Below are 17,121 nucleotides of genomic sequence, written 5' to 3'. Positions count from 1 at the left end.
AGCACGTTTCCTCTCTCAGGGGGAGAGGACAGTTAGGAATGAGGGCCAGCGTCCCCCGCCGACATGCATGCAAACACCACCAAGGACTCCAGTATTGGAGGGGCTCCTTTCTGAGGGTTGACCGTGTCTGCACATAAGCTGTGTTATCTGTGAAACCCGGGTCCCTGCTGAATGGCTGTTGAGGGAATGCGAGGGGGCAGGTTCTCCTGCTGGTCTTAAGAGTCAGAGTGTGTGCTGGTCTAGGCCCAGTTAGCTTGCAGTTGGGAGGTGAGTTTTGGCCAGGATCACGCTTCGTGCATGCCATTTTGGGGGTTGATTCTGGAAGCCAAAATGAGCAAGCGTCCCTGGTTGGTGCCTGGAACCTCAGGCCAGGCCTGTGGCCCTCCCTGTTCTTGCGTTTTTCACGGTGAGCTTCTTGAGTGCCTAGTGAGGCTGGAGCAATGGGCGGGGGTGAGCTCGGTTGGGCATCGGCGGAAAGGGGCTGATGGATTAGGCCTCGCTACTGCCCTTGTTTGCTTCTCTACTTTAACTCCCGGCACAGTGTTGATGCCAAGTGGGTCATCGTGGAGTGGGGAGAGGAATGAGTGCTGAATTTAAACCTGCGTGGATCACTGATGGCCCGTACAGGAAGGGAAGGGAAGATGAGGACATGTCCTTTGTGATGTCGTGGAATAGGCTATCATAACTGGGTTGCAGGTGCTGGCCTCGGCTTCCCAAGGATGTGTCATGTTCGTGATGGGTTGGCATCAGCTGCCTATGGAGGGGATGGCTTTGGCAGGTCAAGTGGATGAGGTGAGGTAGGTAACCTGTGTAGAGTTGGAATCCCATTGCCAGAGGAAAGACACCCAAAGGGTGTCTTGCGAGACGTAAAGATTGACATGGTGACGCGTCTCTGCTGGCCTCCTTGGAGGATGTTTAGTTATGCGAACATCCCCTTTGGCCTAATCGTTCCGTTGTTTGGGAATGTGCAAAGCGAAAGTGCTTCTCCCGGGGGGTATGACTCGGCTTGCGAACAGCCAGAGGTTTACCTGGAGCAGTCCGTTGTGGGGACAGAGGTGGGGGCACTGTTGCGACGCCAGGCGCACTGTCGTGGACAGCCACTGTGCCCTTTCAAGTTTCCAGGTCCCCTCGTGTGGCAAAGGTTTTCCGTTGAAAGTCTGTCTGTGGTCGTCGGGGACAGTGCCTTTGATCACTGTGAGTGCCTCGGTAGTGTCGCCGTGGCAGTGGAGAATTGCCAGGATGCATGGGGTGGGGTGGGCGTCATCAAAGCAGACAGGCTTGCGGTGTGTCTTCCCTGCTGTTCAGTGTCTCCGTGTTCACATGATGTCTGTGGCTTCAAGTAGAGTCGAGTCGCCCTGCAGGCAGGAGGAGGGCACTTAGGACGAGGCTGTGTAGCGTTTGAGCGTTTCCTCAGTGGTCAGGGCCGCAAAGCCTACCAGTTGGAAGCTTGCCTATACGTGGCCGGGAAGGTGGCCTAATTTCCGCTGTGGGGTTCCAACCTGTGTCATGGTTGCTGAAGCCCAACACTTCCCATTGAGGGCATTCCCACGGGGTCATGGGAAGTGATTTGGTCTAGTTGGCGAGACGAGGCACTTGGGCCAAAGTCCGTTAACCCCTTGAGAAGTGCCGGGCTGCATCTTGCCTGTCGGCAACTGCAGGTCGGTGTCAGCCTGCCCATGGGAGGTTACCTTGCTTCCGGGAGCACTGGGAGTGACCCCAAGGGCACATCAGATGTGGTGGTAGGTGGCAGGATCTCCAGGTCCACATAGGTGTGACACCCACGGCCGGGAGGGAGGTCTCGTCCAGGCTTTGTGCTTTGGTCAGAAGGCGTGGCTGTGGGAGAGCGGGAGTCTGTGGCCTATTTTGACAGCCTGGGGTTCAAAGTTCGCATGCGGCCTCATGAAGCTGACAGGGGTCTTTCTCCTTTCAGTTGGGGGTCCAACCAGGGTGCTGTGTATAAACTATGACGTTTACTGTTAGAAGCGTCTGCAGAGGGCCACAGGGACACCCAGAGACCAAGACGCGTATTTAGCGGCACCCACAGGTATCCACAAACGCATCCTCGTGCACAGTCACAGTCACACACGCCCACACGTGTGAATACACACATACAGCGTCTCACACACCGAGCAATGTACGTGCGTAACTTCCTTCAGTCGTGCTGTGAGACACACAATCAGTTTTCGGTAAGGGACAGTGGTACTTGGGAAGCAGGTTCTAGGCTCACGCCCAGGTTAAGTGTTCCCAAAAATCATGTTCTCTGAGGACCCTTGTGCAATTCAGAAACCTGCCTGATTTCTGTCCACTTCTCAGGTGCAGTTGCAGAGTAAGGCTGGCTGTCGGCAAAGAGAAGAAGACCTTCGCGTTGTCTGATGACTGGATATGCTAAGGAGAACTGGACAAAGTGGGGCGGGTGCACGTTGCCGAGCAAGGCTGTGGATAGCTCAGGACGGTAGGCATTCACCCATACTAAGATGTGCCATTGGATATTAGGATTTCCACAGATGGGCCCAATGGTTGCAAGAGTGGATTGATTGTTGGTCTTGCTGAGTGGCCTGAGGACTGTGGATTCCCCAGGCAGTTGGAGTACTTCCAGGTCATGGCTCCTCTGCAGAGACCCACGGCCTTCCCTTTTGTGTTCTGCAGCCTCCCAGCATGTGCTTGGATCGATGATGACACCCTTGTATGCATTCCTTGGAAAATCTGAACAAAATGAGTGAGAACGCTCTACCGTCTCCTCATCGAAAGTGAGGTCCAGCACGTTTCCTGTCTCGGGAGTATGGGACAGTTAGGAGTGAGGGCCAACGTCCCCTGCTGACAGGCATGCAAACCCCACTAAGGGCTCCAGCATTGGAGGGGCTCCTGTCTGAGGGTCGACCATGTCTGCCCATAAGCTGGGTCATCTATGAATCCCCGGTCCCTGCTAAAAGGCCGTTGAGGGAATGCAAGAGGGCAGGCTTTCCTGCTAGTCTTCAGGGTCGGAGTGTGTTCTGGTATAGACCCAGTAAGCTTGCAGCTTGGAGAGGTGATTTTTGGACAGGATCACACTTTGTGCATGCCGCTTCCGAGGTTGATTATGGAAGCCAACATGAGCAAGCTTCCCTGGTTGGAGCCTGGAGCCTCAGGCCAGGCCTGTGGCCCTCTCTGTTGTTGTGTTTCGTGCAGTGAGGTTCTTGACTGCCCCGCGTGGCTGGAGCAGTGGGCGGGCGTGGGCTGGAGTTGGGCGATGGCGGAAGGGGGCTGATGGTTTAGGCCTCAGTGCTGCCCCTGTCAGCTCCTCTGCTGAAGTTGCCGGCACACTGTTGGCGCTAAGTGGATCTTCGTGGAGTGGGGTGTGGATCGAGTGAAGCATTTCAGCCTGGGTGGTGTCTGCTGGCCTGGAGAGAAAGGTAAGGTATCATGAGGAAAGGTCCTGTGTGACGTCGTGGGATGGGTTGTCATCATTGGGTTGCAGGCGCTGGCCTCGGCTTCCCAAGAATGTGTCTTGTTCGTGATGGGCTGGCATAAGCTGCCTATGGAGCGGATGGCTTTGGCAGTTCAAGTGGGTGAGTTGAGGTAGGTAAGCTGTGTAGAGTTGCGATCCCGTTGCCCGAGGAATGACACCCAAAGGGTGTCTTGCGGGAAGTAGAGAAGATCGACATGGTGAGGCGTCTGTGCCGGCCTCCTTGCAGGTAGTTGAGTTATGCGAACATCCCCTTTGGCCGCTTTGTTCCCTTGTTTGGCAATGTGTAAAGCGAAAGTGTTTCTCCCGTGGGGGAATGACGCGACCGGCCTGTGTAGCACGCAGGCCTTTCGAACAGCCAGAGGTTTATCTGGAGCAGTCCATTGGTGGGGCAGAGATGGGGGCCCCATTGCCATGCCTGCTGTGCTGCCGTGGCCAGCCACTGTTCCCTTTCAGGCTTCCAAGTTCCCTCGCATGGCAGAGGTCTTCCTTTGAAAGTCTGTCTGTGGTCCTCGGGGACCATGCCTTTGATCACTGTGAGTTACTCGGTAGTGTCACTGTGGCAGTGGAGAATTTCCAGGATGCATGGTGTGGGATCAGCATCAACCAAGGAGACAGGCTTGCGGTCTGTCTTCCCTGGTGTTCAGTGTTCCCGTGTTCTGAAGATGTTTGTGGTTTCCAGTAGGGTCGTGTCGCCCTGTGGGCTGGAGGAGGGCATGTAGGACGAGGCTTTCAAGGGTTTGAGCGTTTCCTTAGGGGTCAGGGCCGTGAACATTCAAGATGGGAGCTGCCTGAGACGTGGCTGGGAATGTGGACTAGTTTCCGCCGTGGGGATCCGACATGGGTCATGGTGGCTGAAGCCCACCACTTCCTGTGGTGGGCATTCCCACGGGTCAATGGAAAGTGATTAGGCCTAGTTGGCGAGAAGTGGCACGTGGGCCCACGTTCGTTAGCCCCTTGAGTGTTTTCAGACTGCATCTTGGCAGTAGACAGCTGCCGGTCGGTGTCGGCCCGACCATGGGAGTTCCCTTGCTTCCGGAAGTGCTGTGAGTGACCCCAAATGCCCATCAGATATACTGGTAGCTGACAGAGTCTCGAGGTGCATGTCGATGTCACAGCCAAGGCCCGGAGGCAGGTCTCGTCGAGGCTTTGTGTTTTGGTCAGAAGGCGTGGCTGTAGGAGAGCGGGAGTCCGTGGACTATTTCAACAGCCCCTGGGGGTCAAAGTGTGTCTGCGGCCTCTTAAAGCTGACAGGATTCTTTCTCCTTTCAGTTAGGGGTCTCACCAGGGTGCTGTGTATAAACTCTTTCTTTTATTGTTGGACTCCTCTTCACAGGACCATAGGGACACACAGAGACCAAGACGCGTATGTAGTGGCACACAGAGGAACCCACAAGCACGTCCGCATGCGCAGTCACAGTCACACACGCCCACACGCGTGAACACACACATACAGCCTCTCAGACACCGGCCAACATATGTGCGTAACTTCCTGCAGTCGTACTATCAGACATGCAGTCAATTCTCGGTAAGGGTTAGAGGTCCTTGGGAAGCAGTTTCAGAGCTCAAGGCCAGGTAAATGTTTTTATGGATCATGTCCTGTGAGGACACCGGTCCACTTATGAAGCCTCGGTGATTTCTGTCCACTTCTCAGGTGCAGTTGCTGGGAAAGGCTGGCCGTCGACACAAACAAGACCTTCGTGTGCTCTGATGACTGGAGTTGCTAAGAAGAAGTGGAAAAAGTGAGGCGGGCCCATGTCCCTGAGTGTGTTCGTGGATAACTCAGGATGGTAGGTATTAAAGCACCCCAAGATGTGCCATTAGATATTAGGTTTTCCTCAGACAGGCCCAATGGTTGCAGGAGTGGATTGATTGTTCCCCTTGCTGAGTGGCCTGAGGGCTGTGGATTCTCCAGGCTTTTGGGGTAGCCCAGGCTCATGGCTCCTGTACAGAGTCCCGCGCAGACTCCGGTTGTGTTCTGCAGTGTCCCAGCATGTGCTTGGATTGATGATGACACCCTTGCATGCATTCCTTGGAAAATCTGGACCAAATGAGTGAGAACACTCTACCGTCTCGTCATCGAAACTGAGGTTCAGCACGTTTCCTCTCTCAGGGGGAGAGGACAGTTAGGAATGAGGGCCAGCGTCCCCCGCCGACATGCATGCAAACACCACCAAGGACTCCAGTATTGGAGGGGCTCCTTTCTGAGGGTTGACCGTGTCTGCACATAAGCTGTGTTATCTGTGAAACCCGGGTCCCTGCTGAATGGCTGTTGAGGGAATGCGAGGGGGCAGGTTCTCCTGCTGGTCTTAAGAGTCAGAGTGTGTGCTGGTCTAGGCCCAGTTAGCTTGCAGTTGGGAGGTGAGTTTTGGCCAGGATCACGCTTCGTGCATGCCATTTTGGGGGTTGATTCTGGAAGCCAAAATGAGCAAGCGTCCCTGGTTGGTGCCTGGAACCTCAGGCCAGGCCTGTGGCCCTCCCTGTTCTTGCGTTTTTCACGGTGAGCTTCTTGAGTGCCTAGTGAGGCTGGAGCAATTGGCGGGGGTGAGCTCGGTTGGGCATCGGCGGAAAGGGGCTGATGGATTAGGCCTCGCTGCTGCCCTTGTTTGCTTCTCTACTTTAACTCCCGGCACAGTGTTGATGCCAAGTGGGTCATCGTGGAGTGGGGAGAGGAATGAGTGCTGAATTTAAACCTGCGTGGATCACTGATGGCCCGTACAGGAAGGGAAGGGAAGATGAGGACATGTCCTTTGTGATGTCGTGGAATAGGCTATCATAACTGGGTTGCAGGTGCTGGCCTCAGCTTCCCAAGGATGTGTCATGTTCGTGATGGGCTGGCATCAGCTGCCTATGGAGGGGATGGCTTTGGCAGTTCAAGTGGATGAGGTGAGGTAGGTAACCTGTGTAGAGTTGGAATCCCATTGCCAGAGGAAAGACACCCAAAGGGTGTCTTGCGAGACGTAAAGAAGATTGACATGGTGACGCGTCTCTGCTGGCCTCCTTGGAGGATGTTTAGTTATGCGAACATCCCCTTTGGCTGCTTTGTTCCCTTGTTTGCGAATGTGCAAAGCGAAAGTGCTTCTCCCGGGGGGGCATGACTCGGCTTGCGAACAGCCAGAGGTTTACCTGGAGCAGTCCGTTGTGGGGACAGAGGTGGGGGCACTGTTGCGACGCCAGGCGCACTGTCGTGGACAGCCACTGTGCCCTTTCAAGTTTCCAGGTCCCCTCGTGTGGCAAAGGTTTTCCGTTGAAAGTCTGTCTGTGGTCGTCGGGGACAGTGCCTTTGATCACTGTGAGTGCCTCGGTAGTGTCGCCGTGGCAGTGGAGAATTGCCAGGATGCATGGGGTGGGGTGGGCGTCATCAAAGCAGACAGGCTTGCGGTGTGTCTTCCCTGCTGTTCAGTGTCTCCGTGTTCACATGATGTCTGTGGCTTCAAGTAGAGTCGAGTCGCCCTGCAGGCAGGAGGAGGGCACTTAGGACGAGGCTGTGTAGCGTTTGAGCGTTTCCTCAGTGGTCAGGGCCGCAAAGCCTACCAGTTGGAAGCTTGCCTATACGTGGCCGGGAAGGTGGCCTAATTTCCGCTGTGGGGTTCCAACCTGTGTCATGGTTGCTGAAGCCCAACACTTCCCATTGAGGGCATTCCCACGGGGTCATGGGAAGTGATTTGGTCTAGTTGGCGAGACGAGGCACTTGGGCCAAAGTCCGTTAACCCCTTGAGAAGTGCCGGGCTGCATCTTGCCTGTCGGCAACTGCAGGTCGGTGTCAGCCTGCCCATGGGAGGTTACCTTGCTTCCGGGAGCACTGGGAGTGACCCCAAGGGCACATCAGATGTGGTGGTAGGTGGCAGGATCTCCAGGTCCACATAGGTGTGACACCCACGGCCGGGAGGGAGGTCTCGTCCAGGCTTTGTGCTTTGGTCAGAAGGCGTGGCTGTGGGAGAGCGGGAGTCTGTGGCCTATTTTGACAGCCTGGGGTTCAAAGTTCGCATGCGGCCTCATGAAGCTGACAGGGGTCTTTCTCCTTTCAGTTGGGGGTCCAACCAGGGTGCTGTGTATAAACTATGACGTTTACTGTTAGAAGCGTCTGCAGAGGGCCACAGGGACACCCAGAGACCAAGACGCGTATTTAGCGGCACCCACAGGTATCCACAAACGCATCCTCGTGCACAGTCACAGTCACACACGCCCACACGTGTGAATACACACATACAGCGTCTCACACACCGAGCAATGTACGTGCGTAACTTCCTTCAGTCGTGCTGTGAGACACACAATCAGTTTTCGGTAAGGGACAGTGGTACTTGGGAAGCAGGTTCTAGGCTCACGCCCAGGTTAAGTGTTCCCAAAAATCATGTTCTCTGAGGACCCTTGTGCAATTCAGAAACCTGCCTGATTTCTGTCCACTTCTCAGGTGCAGTTGCAGAGTAAGGCTGGCTGTCGGCAAAGAGAAGAAGACCTTCGCGTTGTCTGATGACTGGATATGCTAAGGAGAACTGGACAAAGTGGGGCGGGTGCACGTTGCCGAGCAAGGCTGTGGATAGCTCAGGACGGTAGGCATTCACCCATACTAAGATGTGCCATTGGATATTAGGATTTCCACAGATGGGCCCAATGGTTGCAAGAGTGGATTGATTGTTGGTCTTGCTGAGTGGCCTGAGGACTGTGGATTCCCCAGGCAGTTGGAGTACTTCCAGGTCATGGCTCCTCTGCAGAGACCCACGGCCTTCCCTTTTGTGTTCTGCAGCCTCCCAGCATGTGCTTGGATCGATGATGACACCCTTGTATGCATTCCTTGGAAAATCTGAACAAAATGAGTGAGAACGCTCTACCGTCTCCTCATCGAAAGTGAGGTCCAGCACGTTTCCTGTCTCGGGAGTATGGGACAGTTAGGAGTGAGGGCCAACGTCCCCTGCTGACAGGCATGCAAACCCCACTAAGGGCTCCAGCATTGGAGGGGCTCCTGTCTGAGGGTCGACCATGTCTGCCCATAAGCTGGGTCATCTATGAATCCCCGGTCCCTGCTAAAAGGCCGTTGAGGGAATGCAAGAGGGCAGGCTTTCCTGCTAGTCTTCAGGGTCGGAGTGTGTTCTGGTAGAGACCCAGTAAGCTTGCAGCTTGGAGAGGTGATTTTTGGACAGGATCACACTTTGTGCATGCCGCTTCCGAGGTTGATTATGGAAGCCAACATGAGCAAGCTTCCCTGGTTGGAGCCTGGAGCCTCAGGCCAGGCCTGTGGCCCTCTCTGTTGTTGTGTTTCGTGCAGTGAGGTTCTTGACTGCCCCGCGTGGCTGGAGCAGTGGGCGGGCGTGGGCTGGAGTTGGGCGATGGCGGAAGGGGGCTGATGGTTTAGGCCTCAGTGCTGCCCCTGTCAGCTCCTCTGCTGAAGTTGCCGGCACACTGTTGGCGCTAAGTGGATCTTCGTGGAGTGGGGTGTGGATCGAGTGAAGCATTTCAGCCTGGGTGGTGTCTGCTGGCCTGGAGAGAAAGGTAAGGTATCATGAGGAAAGGTCCTGCGTGATGTCGTGGGATGGGTTGTCATCATTGGGTTGCAGGCGCTGGCCTCGGCTTCCCAAGAATGTGTCTTGTTCGTGATGGGCTGGCATAAGCTGCCTATGGAGCAGATGGCTTTGGCAGTTCAAGTGGGTGAGTTGAGGTAGGTAAGCTGTGTAGAGTTGCGAACCCATTGCCCGAGGAATGACACCCAAAGGGTGTCTTGCGGGAAGTAGAGAAGATCGACATGGTGAGGCGTCTGTGCCGGCCTCCTTGCAGGTAGTTGAGTTATGTGAACATCCCCTTTGGCCGCTTTGTTCCCTTGTTTGGCAATGTGTAAAGCGAAAGTGTTTCTCCCGTGGGGGAATGACGCGACCGGCCTGTGTAGCACCCAGGCCTTTCGAACAGCCAGAGGTTTATCTGGAGCAGTCCATTGGTGGGGCAGAGATGGGGGCCCCATTGCCATGCCTGCTGTGCTGCCGTGGCCAGCCACTGTTCCCTTTCAGGCTTCCAAGTTCCCTCGCATGGCAGAGGTCTTCCTTTGAAAGTCTGTCTGTGGTCCTCGGGGACCATGCCTTTGATCACTGTGAGTTACTCGGTAGTGTCACTGTGGCAGTGGAGAATTTCCAGGATGCATGGTGTGGGATCAGCATCAACCAAGGAGACAGGCTTGCGGTCTGTCTTCCCTGGTGTTCAGTGTTCCCGTGTTCTGAAGATGTTTGTGGTTTCCAGTAGGGTCGTGTCGCCCTGTGGGCTGGAGGAGGGCATGTAGGACGAGGCTTTCAAGGGTTTGAGCGTTTCCTTAGGGGTCAGGGCCGTGAACATTCAAGATGGGAGCTGCCTGAGACGTGGCTGGGAATGTGGACTAGTTTCCGCCGTGGGGATCCGACATGGGTCATGGTGGCTGAAGCCCACCACTTCCTGTGGTGGGCATTCCCACGGGTCAATGGAAAGTGATTAGGCCTAGTTGGCGAGAAGTGGCACGTGGGCCCACGTTCGTTAGCCCCTTGAGTGTTTTCAGACTGCATCTTGGCAGCAGACAGCTGCCGGTCGGTGTCGGCCCAACCATGGGAGTTCCCTTGCTTCCGGAAGTGCTGCGAGTGACCCCAAATGCCCATCAGATATACTGGTAGCTGACAGAGTCTCGAGGTGCATGTCGATGTCACAGCCAAGGCCCGGAGGCAGGTCTCGTCGAGGCTTTGTGTTTTGGTCAGAAGGCGTGGCTGTAGGAGAGCGGGAGTCCGTGGACTATTTCAACAGCCCCTGGGGGTCAAAGTGTGTCTGCGGCCTCTTAAAGCTGAGAGGATTCTTTCTCCTTTCAGTTAGGGGTCTCACCAGGGTGCTGTGTATAAACTCTTTCTTTTATTGTTGGACTCCTCTTCACAGGGCCATAGGGACACACAGAGACCAAGACGCGTATGCAGCGGCACACAGAGGAACCCACAAGCACGTCCGCATGCGCAGTCACAGTCACACACGCCCACATGCGTGAACACACACATACAGCCTCTCAGACACCGGCCAACATATGTGCGTAACTTCCTGCAGTCATACTATCAGACATGCAGTCAATTCTCGGTAAGGGTTAGAGGTCCTTGGGAAGCAGTTTCAGAGCTCAAGGCCAGGTAAATGTTTTTATGGATCATGTCCTGTGAGGACACCGGTCCACTTATGAAGCCTCGGTGATTTCTGTCCACTTCTCAGGTGCAGTTGCTGGGAAAGGCTGGCCGTCGACACAAACAAGACCTTCGTGTGCTCTGATGACTGGAGGTGCTAAGAAGAAGTGGAAAAAGTGAGGCAGGCCCATGTCCCTGAGTGTGTTCGTGGATAACTCAGGATGGTAGGTATTAAAGCACCCCAAGATGTGCCATTAGATATTAGGTTTTCCTCAGACAGGCCCAATGGTTGCAGGAGTGGATTGATTGTTCCCCTTGCTGAGTGGCCTGAGGGCTGTGGATTCTCCAGGCTTTTGGGGTAGCCCAGGCTCATGGCTCCTGTACAGAGTCCCGCGCAGACTCCGGTTGTGTTCTGCAGTGTCCCAGCATGTGCTTGGATTGATGATGACACCCTTGCATGCATTCCTTGGAAAATCTGGACCAAATGAGTGAGAACACTCTACCCTCTCGTCATCGAAACTGAGGTTCAGCACGTTTCCTCTCTCAGGGGGAGAGGACAGTTAGGAATGAGGGCCAGCGTCCCCCGCCGACATGCATGCAAACACCACCAAGGACTCCAGTATTGGAGGGGCTCCTTTCTGAGGGTTGACCGTGTCTGCACATAAGCTGTGTTATCTGTGAAACCCGGGTCCCTGCTGAATGGCTGTTGAGGGAATGCGAGGGGGCAGGTTCTCCTGCTGGTCTTAAGAGTCAGAGTGTGTGCTGGTCTAGGCCCAGTTAGCTTGCAGTTGGGAGGTGAGTTTTGGCCAGGATCACGCTTCGTGCATGCCATTTTGGGGGTTGATTCTGGAAGCCAAAATGAGCAAGCGTCCCTGGTTGGTGCCTGGAACCTCAGGCCAGGCCTGTGGCCCTCCCTGTTCTTGCGTTTTTCACGGTGAGCTTCTTGAGTGCCTAGTGAGGCTGGAGCAATTGGCGGGGGTGAGCTCGGTTGGGCATCGGCGGAAAGGGGCTGATGGATTAGGCCTCGCTGCTGCCCTTGTTTGCTTCTCTACTTTAACTCCCGGCACAGTGTTGATGCCAAGTGGGTCATCGTGGAGTGGGGAGAGGAATGAGTGCTGAATTTAAACCTGCGTGGATCACTGATGGCCCGTACAGGAAGGGAAGGGAAGATGAGGACATGTCCTTTGTGATGTCGTGGAATAGGCTATCATAACTGGGTTGCAGGTGCTGGCCTCGGCTTCCCAAGGATGTGTCATGTTCGTGATGGGCTGGCATCAGCTGCCTATGGAGGGGATGGCTTTGGCAGTTCAAGTGGATGAGGTGAGGTAGGTAACCTGTGTAGAGTTGGAATCCCATTGCCAGAGGAAAGACACCCAAAGGGTGTCTTGCGAGACGTAAAGAAGATTGACATGGTGACGCGTCTCTGCTGGCCTCCTTGGAGGATGTTTAGTTATGCGAACATCCCCTTTGGCTGCTTTGTTCCCTTGTTTGCGAATGTGCAAAGCGAAAGTGCTTCTCCCGGGGGGGCATGACTCGGCTTGCGAACAGCCAGAGGTTTACCTGGAGCAGTCCGTTGTGGGGACAGAGGTGGGGGCACTGTTGCGACGCCAGGCGCACTGTCGTGGACAGCCACTGTGCCCTTTCAAGTTTCCAGGTCCCCTCGTGTGGCAAAGGTTTTCCGTTGAAAGTCTGTCTGTGGTCGTCGGGGACAGTGCCTTTGATCACTGTGAGTGCCTCGGTAGTGTCGCCGTGGCAGTGGAGAATTGCCAGGATGCATGGGGTGGGGTGGGCGTCATCAAAGCAGACAGGCTTGCGGTGTGTCTTCCCTGCTGTTCAGTGTCTCCGTGTTCACATGATGTCTGTGGCTTCAAGTAGAGTCGAGTCGCCCTGCAGGCAGGAGGAGGGCACTTAGGACGAGGCTGTGTAGCGTTTGAGCGTTTCCTCAGTGGTCAGGGCCGCAAAGCCTACCAGTTGGAAGCTTGCCTATACGTGGCCGGGAAGGTGGCCTAATTTCCGCTGTGGGGTTCCAACCTGTGTCATGGTTGCTGAAGCCCAACACTTCCCATTGAGGGCATTCCCACGGGGTCATGGGAAGTGATTTGGTCTAGTTGGCGAGACGAGGCACTTGGGCCAAAGTCCGTTAACCCCTTGAGAAGTGCCGGGCTGCATCTTGCCTGTCGGCAACTGCAGGTCGGTGTCAGCCTGCCCATGGGAGGTTACCTTGCTTCCGGGAGCACTGGGAGTGACCCCAAGGGCACATCAGATGTGGTGGTAGGTGGCAGGATCTCCAGGTCCACATAGGTGTGACACCCACGGCCGGGAGGGAGGTCTCGTCCAGGCTTTGTGCTTTGGTCAGAAGGCGTGGCTGTGGGAGAGCGGGAGTCTGTGGCCTATTTTGACAGCCTGGGGTTCAAAGTTCGCATGCGGCCTCATGAAGCTGACAGGGGTCTTTCTCCTTTCAGTTGGGGGTCCAACCAGGGTGCTGTGTATAAACTATGACGTTTACTGTTAGAAGCGTCTGCAGAGGGCCACAGGGACACCCAGAGACCAAGACGCGTATTTAGCGGCACCCACAGGTATCCACAAACGCATCCTCGTGCACAGTCACAGTCACACACGCCCACACGTGTGAATACACACATACAGCGTCTCACACACCGAGCAATGTACGTGCGTAACTTCCTTCAGTCGTGCTGTGAGACACACAATCAGTTTTCGGTAAGGGACAGTGGTACTTGGGAAGCAGGTTCTAGGCTCACGCCCAGGTTAAGTGTTCCCAAAAATCATGTTCTCTGAGGACCCTTGTGCAATTCAGAAACCTGCCTGATTTCTGTCCACTTCTCAGGTGCAGTTGCAGAGTAAGGCTGGCTGTCGGCAAAGAGAAGAAGACCTTCGCGTTGTCTGATGACTGGATATGCTAAGGAGAACTGGACAAAGTGGGGCGGGTGCACGTTGCCGAGCAAGGCTGTGGATAGCTCAGGACGGTAGGCATTCACCCATACTAAGATGTGCCATTGGATATTAGGATTTCCACAGATGGGCCCAATGGTTGCAAGAGTGGATTGATTGTTGGTCTTGCTGAGTGGCCTGAGGACTGTGGATTCCCCAGGCAGTTGGAGTACTTCCAGGTCATGGCTCCTCTGCAGAGACCCACGGCCTTCCCTTTTGTGTTCTGCAGCCTCCCAGCATGTGCTTGGATCGATGATGACACCCTTGTATGCATTCCTTGGAAAATCTGAACAAAATGAGTGAGAACGCTCTACCGTCTCCTCATCGAAAGTGAGGTCCAGCACGTTTCCTGTCTCGGGAGTATGGGACAGTTAGGAGTGAGGGCCAACGTCCCCTGCTGACAGGCATGCAAACCCCACTAAGGGCTCCAGCATTGGAGGGGCTCCTGTCTGAGGGTCGACCATGTCTGCCCATAAGCTGGGTCATCTATGAATCCCCGGTCCCTGCTAAAAGGCCGTTGAGGGAATGCAAGAGGGCAGGCTTTCCTGCTAGTCTTCAGGGTCGGAGTGTGTTCTGGTAGAGACCCAGTAAGCTTGCAGCTTGGAGAGGTGATTTTTGGACAGGATCACACTTTGTGCATGCCGCTTCCGAGGTTGATTATGGAAGCCAACATGAGCAAGCTTCCCTGGTTGGAGCCTGGAGCCTCAGGCCAGGCCTGTGGCCCTCTCTGTTGTTGTGTTTCGTGCAGTGAGGTTCTTGACTGCCCCGCGTGGCTGGAGCAGTGGGCGGGCGTGGGCTGGAGTTGGGCGATGGCGGAAGGGGGCTGATGGTTTAGGCCTCAGTGCTGCCCCTGTCAGCTCCTCTGCTGAAGTTGCCGGCACACTGTTGGCGCTAAGTGGATCTTCGTGGAGTGGGGTGTGGATCGAGTGAAGCATTTCAGCCTGGGTGGTGTCTGCTGGCCTGGAGAGAAAGGTAAGGTATCATGAGGAAAGGTCCTGCGTGATGTCGTGGGATGGGTTGTCATCATTGGGTTGCAGGCGCTGGCCTCGGCTTCCCAAGAATGTGTCTTGTTCGTGATGGGCTGGCATAAGCTGCCTATGGAGCAGATGGCTTTGGCAGTTCAAGTGGGTGAGTTGAGGTAGGTAAGCTGTGTAGAGTTGCGAACCCATTGCCCGAGGAATGACACCCAAAGGGTGTCTTGCGGGAAGTAGAGAAGATCGACATGGTGAGGCGTCTGTGCCGGCCTCCTTGCAGGTAGTTGAGTTATGTGAACATCCCCTTTGGCCGCTTTGTTCCCTTGTTTGGCAATGTGTAAAGCGAAAGTGTTTCTCCCGTGGGGGAATGACGCGACCGGCCTGTGTAGCACCCAGGCCTTTCGAACAGCCAGAGGTTTATCTGGAGCAGTCCATTGGTGGGGCAGAGATGGGGGCCCCATTGCCATGCCTGCTGTGCTGCCGTGGCCAGCCACTGTTCCCTTTCAGGCTTCCAAGTTCCCTCGCATGGCAGAGGTCTTCCTTTGAAAGTCTGTCTGTGGTCCTCGGGGACCATGCCTTTGATCACTGTGAGTTACTCGGTAGTGTCACTGTGGCAGTGGAGAATTTCCAGGATGCATGGTGTGGGATCAGCATCAACCAAGGAGACAGGCTTGCGGTCTGTCTTCCCTGGTGTTCAGTGTTCCCGTGTTCTGAAGATGTTTGTGGTTTCCAGTAGGGTCGTGTCGCCCTGTGGGCTGGAGGAGGGCATGTAGGACGAGGCTTTCAAGGGTTTGAGCGTTTCCTTAGGGGTCAGGGCCGTGAACATTCAAGATGGGAGCTGCCTGAGACGTGGCTGGGAATGTGGACTAGTTTCCGCCGTGGGGATCCGACATGGGTCATGGTGGCTGAAGCCCACCACTTCCTGTGGTGGGCATTCCCACGGGTCAATGGAAAGTGATTAGGCCTAGTTGGCGAGAAGTGGCACGTGGGCCCACGTTCGTTAGCCCCTTGAGTGTTTTCAGACTGCATCTTGGCAGCAGACAGCTGCCGGTCGGTGTCGGCCCAACCATGGGAGTTCCCTTGCTTCCGGAAGTGCTGCGAGTGACCCCAAATGCCCATCAGATATACTGGTAGCTGACAGAGTCTCGAGGTGCATGTCGATGTCACAGCCAAGGCCCGGAGGCAGGTCTCGTCGAGGCTTTGTGTTTTGGTCAGAAGGCGTGGCTGTAGGAGAGCGGGAGTCCGTGGACTATTTCAACAGCCCCTGGGGGTCAAAGTGTGTCTGCGGCCTCTTAAAGCTGAGAGGATTCTTTCTCCTTTCAGTTAGGGGTCTCACCAGGGTGCTGTGTATAAACTCTTTCTTTTATTGTTGGACTCCTCTTCACAGGGCCATAGGGACACACAGAGACCAAGACGCGTATGCAGCGGCACACAGAGGAACCCACAAGCACGTCCGCATGCGCAGTCACAGTCACACACGCCCACATGCGTGAACACACACATACAGCCTCTCAGACACCGGCCAACATATGTGCGTAACTTCCTGCAGTCATACTATCAGACATGCAGTCAATTCTCGGTAAGGGTTAGAGGTCCTTGGGAAGCAGTTTCAGAGCTCAAGGCCAGGTAAATGTTTTTATGGATCATGTCCTGTGAGGACACCGGTCCACTTATGAAGCCTCGGTGATTTCTGTCCACTTCTCAGGTGCAGTTGCTGGGAAAGGCTGGCCGTCGACACAAACAAGACCTTCGTGTGCTCTGATGACTGGAGGTGCTAAGAAGAAGTGGAAAAAGTGAGGCAGGCCCATGTCCCTGAGTGTGTTCGTGGATAACTCAGGATGGTAGGTATTAAAGCACCCCAAGATGTGCCATTAGATATTAGGTTTTCCTCAGACAGGCCCAATGGTTGCAGGAGTGGATTGATTGTTCCCCTTGCTGAGTGGCCTGAGGGCTGTGGATTCTCCAGGCTTTTGGGGTAGCCCAGGCTCATGGCTCCTGTACAGAGTCCCGCGCAGACTCCGGTTGTGTTCTGCAGTGTCCCAGCATGTGCTTGGATTGATGATGACACCCTTGCATGCATTCCTTGGAAAATCTGGACCAAATGAGTGAGAACACTCTACCCTCTCGTCATCGAAACTGAGGTTCAGCACGTTTCCTCTCTCAGGGGGAGAGGACAGTTAGGAATGAGGGCCAGCGTCCCCCGCCGACATGCATGCAAACACCACCAAGGACTCCAGTATTGGAGGGGCTCCTTTCTGAGGGTTGACCGTGTCTGCACATAAGCTGTGTTATCTGTGAAACCCGGGTCCCTGCTGAATGGCTGTTGAGGGAATGCGAGGGGGCAGGTTCTCCTGCTGGTCTTAAGAGTCAGAGTGTGTGCTGGTCTAGGCCCAGTTAGCTTGCAGTTGGGAGGTGAGTTTTGGCCAGGATCACGCTTCGTGCATGCCATTTTGGGGGTTGATTCTGGAAGCCAAAATGAGCAAGCGTCCCTGGTTGGTGCCTGGAACCTCAGGCCAGGCCTGTGGCCCTCCCTGTTCTTGCGTTTTTCACGGTGAGCTTCTTGAGTGCCTAGTGAGGCTGGAGCAATTGGCGGGGGTGAGCTCGGTTGGGCATCGGCGGAAAGGGGCTGATGGATTAGGCCTCGCTGCTG

General features: G+C 55.1%; 6 non-coding genes across 6 annotated transcripts; all 6 read left to right on the top strand.

Annotated features, from left to right (window-relative positions):
- Positions 1-2,663: 2,663 nt before the first annotated feature.
- On the top strand, positions 2,664-2,756 carry LOC132361779 (small nucleolar RNA SNORD116). Its single transcript, XR_009502047.1, has one exon. It is a non-coding gene; the product is annotated as a small nucleolar RNA SNORD116 (small nucleolar RNA).
- Positions 2,757-5,443: 2,687 nt separating this feature from the next.
- On the top strand, positions 5,444-5,536 carry LOC132361048 (small nucleolar RNA SNORD116). Its single transcript, XR_009501363.1, has one exon. It is a non-coding gene; the product is annotated as a small nucleolar RNA SNORD116 (small nucleolar RNA).
- Positions 5,537-8,203: 2,667 nt separating this feature from the next.
- Positions 8,204-8,296, top strand: LOC132361778 (small nucleolar RNA SNORD116). Its single transcript, XR_009502046.1, has one exon. It is a non-coding gene; the product is annotated as a small nucleolar RNA SNORD116 (small nucleolar RNA).
- A 2,687-nt stretch (positions 8,297-10,983) lies between these two features.
- On the top strand, positions 10,984-11,076 carry LOC132361155 (small nucleolar RNA SNORD116). The gene has a single exon (XR_009501466.1). It is a non-coding gene; the product is annotated as a small nucleolar RNA SNORD116 (small nucleolar RNA).
- A 2,667-nt stretch (positions 11,077-13,743) lies between these two features.
- LOC132361777 (small nucleolar RNA SNORD116) lies at positions 13,744-13,836 on the top strand. Its single transcript, XR_009502045.1, has one exon. It is a non-coding gene; the product is annotated as a small nucleolar RNA SNORD116 (small nucleolar RNA).
- Positions 13,837-16,523: 2,687 nt separating this feature from the next.
- On the top strand, positions 16,524-16,616 carry LOC132361154 (small nucleolar RNA SNORD116). The gene has a single exon (XR_009501465.1). It is a non-coding gene; the product is annotated as a small nucleolar RNA SNORD116 (small nucleolar RNA).
- The last annotated feature ends 505 nt before the right edge of the window (positions 16,617-17,121 follow it).

The sequence above is a fragment of the Balaenoptera ricei genome, chromosome 2 (assembly GCF_028023285.1).
Source record: "Balaenoptera ricei isolate mBalRic1 chromosome 2, mBalRic1.hap2, whole genome shotgun sequence".
Lineage (NCBI taxonomy): Eukaryota > Metazoa > Chordata > Mammalia > Artiodactyla > Balaenopteridae > Balaenoptera > Balaenoptera ricei.
Note: the sequence above shows the minus strand (reverse complement) of the source record. Positions and strands in the feature narration are given on the sequence as shown.